Here is a 10,216-nt window from a genome sequence, read left to right on the forward strand (position 1 = left end):
GTTTTTTTAAAAAAAATATTTTGAACTTCAAAATTTTTATTTTTTCACCAACCCTTGACTCCTCACCCACCCCCTACCGGGCCCCCACCCCAAAAAAAGTTTTTCTAATTATGTTTTTCTAAATTGAGTTCAAGGACTATCTTCGGATAGTCTCTGAGGGATGCTTAATACCTTCCACTCGAGTAACCAAAATCCTTACTCAGAATTTCATTGGTTTCATAAATCAAAACTGAGTTTACATTTACATATAAAAATGATTTTCCTAATATTTTTCTTAAAATTTAGGTGGCGACTCTAAAATAAAAATAAAACAATTTTTTTCCATAATAAGAGTGACAACCATATTATGTTGTGAACTGTTTCGGCTAGTTTGAAATAAGGGGCCAACAACAGGTATTCACTAGTTTGTTGGCATTTAGCTTCAATTTCTAGTTCATTGGAGATGAAGGTAATAGGGTTGTTTGGTTGGCTGTTGTTTTTCACTAGAGCTTAGAGCTCGTGGCGTGGAATGGCATGATGTTGGAGTGTTGGGGTTTGTTTGGTTATCTGGTGTTCACTGAGAAAGACAAGGGGTTATTTGGTGGGTGTTTGTAGAATAGAGGAAACGATTTTGGGATGGTTCGCTAGTATGGTGAAAGGGGAGAATAGGAACAGTGGTGGCCTCGTTTGAATGACCTAGTTGTTCGGCTTATGTACGAGCAAAGGAAAAAAAGTTTGATTTGTTGCTCCGATGGAGTTGTTAAGGAAATTGGGGGTTCTGGTTCGCTGTTGGTGGTGGCTAGTTTATGATTGATCGAACTCCAGCAAACTTGTTGCGGGACAAAATAGTGAAGAGGGAAAATGTTATAGAGAATATAAATATCTGAAAATTTCATTACAAATCTAAAAATTATCCACTAGATTATTAAAAATCACTATTTCTACAAAATCATGAGCTCAAAACTGTGATTTAATCAAAATTAGATTTTTCAATTTTATTAAATCACATTTTTGTTAATTGTATTTTTTACATACCGTTAATTACATTGTTATGATTTATTTTATTATAATTAAAACATCTATTAATTCACTTTGAACATAGATGAATAAGCACAACTAGATTAATTGACTCATGATTTTGATAACCACGATTTTAAGCCCATGATTTTGGAGATATAATTATTTCGAATTTCCTATATAATTATTTACTTCTTTTCATAGTAAATGGTCGTGGATAATCTTTAGATTTGGATTGAAATATTAAGATTTTTTAAAGGATTTTTCTCCTTAATTATTTTTCAACGACAGATAATCCCCAACAACCACCACCCAAACGACCCCTTTCTCCTTTTCCGACAACAACTAAACCAACCGCCACGAACACAACACAAAACCACCACCACCCTTTCCATCATTTATTTTCATTCATATTAATTTATTATTAACACTTTTACTAAGTGTATTCATAAGTACTCAAAATTATTTTCCAACGAATTCGAAAGACATTCGAATAATATTTTAATTCATTATTATTGTTTATGTATATATTTTACACAAATATTAAGCCATTTCTTATATTAATGATTTAATTTAGTATTTACGTATATTTCATGTTTATTATATTTGTGCACTATTTTCAACTCATTTTCAATTGAAAAAATGAGTTCAGACAAGACTCATCTTTGAGAATTCTTAAAAGTGCTAACACTATCATTCAAAATAACTTGAACCTTTTTAACTAGAATCTAATTGGTTTCGTAGATTATTTTTGTTAGATAATTAGTAATTCATCTGTTTCAAAAAGAATGACCTACTTTGACTTGAAACAGAATTTAAGAAAAGAAAGAAGACTTTTTAATCTTGTGGTTCTAAATTAAAATTATGTCAAATATATAAAAATGTCTTTTAATCTTGTGATCTTACACATACCACGTGGAAATGAAGTTAAAATGTTGTCAAAGAAGGAAAGGTGTTATTCTTTTTAAAATAGACTAAAAAAGAAATCTAGTCATTCTTTTTAAAACTGAGAGAGTAGTTTTTAAAAATTAGGTGACTATTAAAAACAAATCAAACTTCTTTTAAATCAATTTAATTGAATTATTTTTTTTTAGTATGACGATTTATTCGAAAAGGTAGGAATTTCAACAAAATGACAAGTACAATCTTTTAAAAATTAACAGAACAAATAATCAGAATACCCCTAATAAAATCAATCAAATGCAAAAAATGTAGCAACATAACAAAGCACAGAGATTGTAAAATTTTACTCCCTCCGTCCCATTTTATATGATTTACTTTGATTTGGCACAAACTTTAAGAAAAATGGAAAGACTCTATAATGTTTCGAAAATACCCTTATTAATAAGTCTAAATTGTTAAATAAAAAAAAATATTATATCTCACTTTGAATAGAAAAGTTTATGACTTTTCTCTCTCTCATAAGTTAATGTCACATCAGCCATTAATATAAATTCAAAAGAGTCCAATATATTTATTTCTCTCTTTTCTTTCTTCTCCACTCTCTATTCTCCATTATCTCTCCCTTAATCTTTCAATGAAGAAGAAAGACTCCAAAATGATTGAGTTTTTGCCATTGCAGATAAAAGTAATTTTTTTTTCATGATTTTAATTATAGTTTCAAAAAATTGATAACATAAAAAAATGCGGGAAAAGATTAAAAATTTCAGTTTTTAGCGTCAATTTTTTTGCCAAATTTTAAAATATTAACTAATGGACTCCATATAAGTAGAGATACTTCATCTTTAATTTTTCAGTTCTTCCTTTTACAGTTTTTTCAATCAGTGATTTTAAAATGAGTGTTGAATTTTCAAAAGTAGTGAAAAGAAAGAATAGGTTATGACAAAGTATTGAAAAAAGTGTTAAAGTACCGTTGACTATCAGCAAAAAGAGAAAAGTAGTTGTACTTTACTGCATTTCAATAATTTTTTCTTTAAATTAAAAGAGTGTAACTATTGAAATAATGAGACTCAAGAAGGATAAAATACGGATAATGCCATTAAATATTTACCAAATAATGAAATGTGTCATTCTTTTTGGAATTAACCAAAAAGGAAAGTGAGTCACATAAATTGAAACAGAGGGAATAACAACATAGTGCAAATAGTTGGTGGAAAATATAATATAGAAAAAATCTACCACAAAAATGATTGAGAATTTTAACAGCTCTGAACAGATCTATACAAAAGCAAATATATCAACACATAAATAAATAGAATAAAACTAAACAATAAAGAAAATCACTGGAACAATTAATCCACCCAGAAAATAATACTATCAAATAATTTGCAACCATAGAACAGAGAAGAAATAAAACTTAAAAAGAGAGAGTGATACATAGATCGCCGGAGAACGCTGGATCTGATCGTTTCTCGCCAGTAGCGCATCTGATTTGCTGGAGTTTCTGATTCGCGATCCTACGCCAGAGACGGAGTAACGGGGTGAGGGAGGGGAACAGTGAGGTTCGCGGTGGTGTGGTTGGTGGTAGCTCGTGGCTGGAGTTGAGCTGCGAGCTCGCCGGGACAATGACTGGGATGGATGGTTACTAGTGGCCGGTTGGTTTTCTAGTGGGTCGGAGAAGAGGGTAAGAAATGGGGTTCCGTGGTGGTCCGGCGGTGGATGAATAGGAGTTTTGGGCGGCGGTCGTTGACAACAAAAAATGGGCTAGATTTTAGGGTTTCACCCAATTTAGGCTGAATGATGAGACAGTTGATGTGCATGCCTCTAAGGCCACCATTTGCAATTATCTTTTCTCTTATTTTTTTTTGGATTTTTCTCCTAATTTCCCCTCCATATAATAGCTTAATAAATGAAATAACAAATACCCACAATTTAATTGTTTAGCTTTAGCCCACATGACACCTATTAAATTCAGATAATATTAAATTGTAGTAAAGCCCAACCCACATTCACAACTATAATGACCCAGCCCAGTAATTTATGATATTATGGCAAAATTACTGCATACAATTAAGGTGTATCAAGAGTAGTTATTACTATCCCACCTTTTCATATGCAATTCCGTTGTTACAAAAATTCGTATTAATTTATCACTTTTAATATTCATCATGAAAGAAAATGTAAATGATATTTACAGATTTGTTGCAATTGATATAAATATTATAAAAATAAGAGAGGCGTATGAATTCAAATAATTTGTTGGTGTTTTTGGGTTGGCATCTTCTTCTCTGCCTCTTTATTTTTCTTCTCCTCTCTTTTTGCTTTTTGTGATTTCTTTTTCTGCAAAATTATGAAAAAAATTGTATTGATTTTGTTTGCTTTATGTATTTTTTTTTTTGTTTAAAATTATGAAAAAGTTTGTATTTGATTTTGTAGGAGATTGGCCGCAGTACTCAATTCTATATGAGCCCAAATAACGACAATGAAGAAAATAATCAGAAGCTTCATGCTGTAATTTAAAGTTTTAGAGAGGAATAAGGTGAAGATATATTCAATATATGTATTTAATTATTTTTTTTCGTTTCAATTCTTTTTTTATTTTTTGTTGGCATCCTTTTCAATGTTTGCTTAATTTCTATTTGAGGGTAAAGAAAAAATATCAATCATAACATACTACTCAAAGAGACCTTAGGAAAAGAAACAAAGACAAGAGACAATTTCTCATTTATTATTATTTTTTTTCCACTAACAATCTATAGATCTATATCTAAATCTCTATCTCTATATAATGAAAATGACGTAACACTGAAAATTTCACTCTTTTTATTAATCCATAATAACAACAGCAACAACAATAATAAGAATAAAAATAAGAACAACAATAATAACAATGACAACAACAATAACTATTTATTTTAGGGAAAATGCATAAGTACCCCCAACCTATGCCCGAAATTCCAGAGACACACTTATACTATACTAAGGTCCTATTACCCCTCTCCCCCGAACTTATTTTATATATAATTTTCAACCCCTTTTCGACCTACGTGGCACTATCCTTGAAAAAATTGTAAACACGTGCTAGGCCCACAAGATAGTGCCACGTAGGCCAAAAAGGGGTAGAAAATTATATATAAAATAAGTTTGGGAGGGTAATAGGACCTTAGTATAGTATAAGTGTGTCTTTGGGATTTCAGGCATAGGTTGGGGGGGTACTTATGCATTTTCCCTTTATTTTATTTGTAAGAGTAAACTAAAGAAATCACTCCTTTTAACTCAATTAATCTATATATTTATGTAGTATCAAAATTTTACAATTTATTTCCTTTTCTTTTTTAAGGTTATTGATTTGTTTTTTGTTTTTTTTTTTATATTAATGCGGGATATATATTGTTGGTGAAAAAAATGTTAACATTACCATATTAAGTTTAAGAGAAGGGAGAAAGGAAAATCTCAATTGTTCAATTTATTCTCATTGGACTATTATTTTTCTTTCTAGGCAAGCTTGAATTATTAGTTTTTATTCGTGATTTGCCTTACGTGGTAACATATTGTTTTGTTATCAAATTTTGCCATTTTGCCAACAAAAATTGTAACACTTACATTTTTGATGGCTAAGTATTAATATTAGTTTAGAATAGTTATCTTTTCTTCATTGTAAATTTATACTTTGAATAGAATGATAACATGACTTCTCTTTTAAAGCATAATGATTATTATTTTTGTGTGTGAGAGTAATATCTTTTTTTTTTTTGTCTCTTTTAGTATTTACCATATCTCTTAAAAAATTTAAAAGATTATGATTTTTTTTCTTTGATTAATCTGTTTATTTATATAAATAACCATAAGGAAAAAAAAATATCTACATCTATAATAAATCAACACATAAATAAGGTGATGCGGAATCTCTCCATGTCTAACATTGTAATATATTTTTTTGTGAGATTTCGGACTTTTTTTCCCAACAATTTCTCTCATTTATATAATAAATAATCATAAGGGAAAAAAATATCTACGTCTCTAATAAATCAACATATAAATAAGGTGATATAGAATCTCTCCATGTCTAACATTGTAATATATTTTTTTGTGAGATTTTAATATTTTTTTCCCAATAATTTCTTTCTTCAAATTTACACCTTTCCATTTATTGAAGAGGCCAAATAGTTTCTTCCACCAATTTGATTTTTTTAAAAAGGGGAAAAAATTGATGATTCGTCACTGATGAACAACTAAAACCTATGTTTTCTATCCACAATAAAGGCAACTACTGAAAGAGGTTGAAATAAGGGCAATTTCTTTAAAAAAAAAAGAAAGGGTTTTAATAGTACTCTTGTTATAGAGATGTAAGATTGATCATTTATTTACTTTATCAAATATTTTATTTAAATATCTAGGAATCTAGATGAAAATTCTATCAATATGTATGATGTTGCCTAGAAAATTCTTTGTTTGAGATTCTTAAGCTGCTTTTGAGGAACATATTAGTCCAAATATATAATTTTGAACAATAATCTATATTTGTATTTACTTAGAAGTATTACAAGAAACTTGAAATAAGGTAGGTAAATGTAATATAATAATATTAAGAGGTGAGTGTTATAAAGCCAAATTTGAAGGAAAGACTATGAAATTATCTCTTTTTTTATCCATAAATTTACTATTTTTATGCTAATTTGAATGTCAATTCTTAAGAAAATTACATGATTTTAATGGAAGCAAAATTTAAGTTAATCCTTATGGTAATGTCTAAATCCTTATTTTGTTAATCTACTATCAAATGTATATCTTCCTTCCTTTTACTCATAAATTTATTACTTTTATTCTTATTACTATGTCATAACTCTATAAAAGAACTCATTCGAATGGATAATAAAGTTATAAATTTTCAATTATTATAACTAACACAAAAGAATAGCTGTTAGACGGTGCTTATTTAAGGATTTTTTTTTTATGAAATCAATATCTCATATATCAAGTTAAAATTACAAATTTATGTGTTAAAATTTGTTATCTAATTTATTTGGATTTAGAAATTTTAAAAATATCTTTAAAACTTTTTCACACCGCGCGTAGCGGGGCTGAGTTTACTAGTTTAAAATTATATTTTTACAAAATCATGGGCTACATAAACTTTGCTAATAAAAAAAATTATTAATAAATAATTATAACAATTGAAAGAAAATGATGATTTAGTGAAATTGAAATAATGTTTTATTTATATTCAATGGATTGTGGCAAAAATAATAATGATTAAAATTAAATGAAATTTAAAATAAATTGATAGTCACTATGGACGTATGTGCTCAATTGAGAAAATCATTGTTAGAGTTATAAAAATGTTATTAATGTTTATAAATAAGAATTATTATCAATAAAACAAATTAAAATTGCAAAAATGCACTTTAAAGTATTTAAATAAAAACTTTAAAGTGCCAATTTTGAAAAAGTATCAGGTCAACATGGAGTGTCAATAATATTGACTTGGCATATCATTTAAGAAAAAAAATTGCTAGATTTTATTTTATTAAATTAACCTAATTAATCATATTTTTTGAATATATTATCTTTTTGGCAATTTACTTACCATTTTTATTAATATGGACTTGTTTGAAGTGAGGTATAAGGTATAATAATCTCATAAAAAAAATGCATGATTATTTTATCTTATATTTGATTGGAAGTTTTAGATAATTCTTGAATTATTTATACCTTAGTATTGTAATAAATTATTTCATATAAACGATGGAATAACTTATTCCAGAATAATTTATGATGAAATAATTAAAACCAGGATAACTAACATCTTGCTCCTCGCATTTTCCTTAAAGTATCCTAAGACATCTTAAAAAATATAATTCCTACGAAGAACAAATAGTTTCCTATTGCCCCTTACTTATCGGTAGAGTATGAAATAAGGCCTCTTTTAACTGGATTTTACGTTAGAATACATGACATTTGTCTCACGCCAAACTTTATAAACTATTTTTGCAAAGCGGATTGTTTTGTTTGAATGAACAAGTAAAAAAAAATTAAACACCAATTGTAAGACAAAGAGAGTAAATTGAAACAAGTATGTATATCATTTAATAACCTTACAACTAATATGATACAAAGAAGTAATATTTAGTTACTATGCTATAATAAAAAATAGGGAAATGTGAAAGTTGCTCTAAAACATAAGGGGTCATGATGCATTATGATTATTCATACATGAATTAATAATGAGAAAATGAACAAATGCCTCCCATTTTATTATCGAATTCTCAACTACACATTCAAACTTCACGGGGGTCCTATCACCCCCCTGAACTGTTTAAAATTGAAATTATCATCTCCCTAAATGCTTATGTGGCGGAGTGAGTGTATTTCACTCTCCCTGAGAGAGTGAGCACCAAAAAGATATATATATATCTTTTATTTTTTTCCTTATTCTTTTCTTTATCAATATTATTGAAGTTGTTAATCATCTTGTACATGATCAACCCACAAGGTTAATTCGGTTGGCAAATTTTAATTTGGGTTCTTCGAAGCACCAAATTTGTAATTTTAATCTAAACTGTTACGACCCGAGATACTATACCCCGGACGTAACACAGTGTACAAGACTCCGAAAAGCCTTATACAAACCTCATAGCATGTCATCGCATAAGATAATAGAAATAGTGCGGAATTTAAAACTCTTTTAATCCATACAATCAAAAACATCATTTAAAACAACGGAAGTCTACTTGTCTCACATGGCCATCTAAAAACATCTTTGAATCAAAAGTAGGGTCACAGATCTTTACAATAGAAAGTCTAAGAAGTATCTAGTACAATGAAAGACATGAAACATCAATAAAGCACTTGTCCTCGGATCCATGAGGACATACCACAAGCTATGGAGGGAAATCAATCCAAGCCCTTTGACTAGAAGGAAGCAACTCAAATGCTGGAACCTACACTTTGTAGAAAAATAGAAGAAATATGGGTTAACACATTTAATGTACTAAGTATGATAGCCATGCAAAAACCATGCTTAAAAAGGACATTTTATTTGAAAATCATGTCATATGCCAATTTGAGAAAACTTCATGAACTTAAGCATAAGAGGCATAAGATACAATCACATTCAACATATAAGTCATTTCAACATATTAGAGCCGTCACCTTAGGTAACCTTAGGCTATACTTGTGCAATGTAAGAATAACATTCCATACTACTATCCCTACTAAGTACCACCTTGAGGCCACCATAGATGAACTTACCATTATTCAAACTCTTTTTTAAGAGAATACTCATGCATAAGGAACCTTCATATTTCATAAGTCATGACAAGGAAAGTAACTCATAATACAATTCAAGTAAAGCATGCATCATTACAATAAGCCTTTAAGTCAACATTCTCATTAGCTTCATTAAGAGCACATTTATTTATTAGACATTAAGACATTAGAGGAACACATCATAATCCCTCTCAAAGCCTACTTGTGCAATGCATGGATGAAGTCCCATAATCCCACCCACACTAAGTAGTGCATTCTTGAGAAGCCATAGTTCATTATCATTCTATATAGAGGTAAGCCTTAACCGACATAGACCATGTGAGCAAATTCATGAAATTCCGGTGTTACCCACACCGGATAAGGGATTTCTACTTGCCTAAGGTAGGACTATTACTTTTAGCTTAGGTGGATCCACTAGTTAATAACCTATGTAGGCACATAGTTATGGGATAGGGAGATTGCTACTAGATACCCCACCTCAACTCACGGATGAGCATCCATCTCAAGAGATTGCTACTAGATACCTCGTATCAACTCACGGATGAGAACCCATATCAAGCCATATCCACTCGGTGCNAGCCCCTCTCAAAGCCTACTTGTGCAATGCATGGATGAAGTCCCATAACCCCACCCACACTAAGTAGTGCATTCTTGAGAAGCCATAGTTCATTATCATTCTTTATAGAGGTAAGCCTTAACCGACATAGACCATGTGAGCAAATTCATGAAATCCTAGTGTTACCCACACCAGATAAGGGATTCCTACTTGCCTAAGGTAGGAACATTACTTTTAGCTTAGGTGGATCCACTAGCTAATAACCTATGTGGGCACATAGTTATGGGATAGAGAGATTGCTACTAGATACCCCGCCTTAACTCACGGATGAGCATCCATCTCAAGATATTGCTACTAAATACCCCGTATCAACTTACGGATGAGAACCCATCTCAAGCCATATCCACTCGGTGCTTAGCATTATTCCCCACGGAGTACTTGACATTCATTACTTTATTTCATTATTATGGGAATAAGAGATTTGTAACGACCCGT

Source organism: Solanum stenotomum, chromosome 3 (genome assembly GCF_019186545.1).
Source record: "Solanum stenotomum isolate F172 chromosome 3, ASM1918654v1, whole genome shotgun sequence".
NCBI classification, from domain to species: Eukaryota; Viridiplantae; Streptophyta; class Magnoliopsida; order Solanales; family Solanaceae; genus Solanum; species Solanum stenotomum.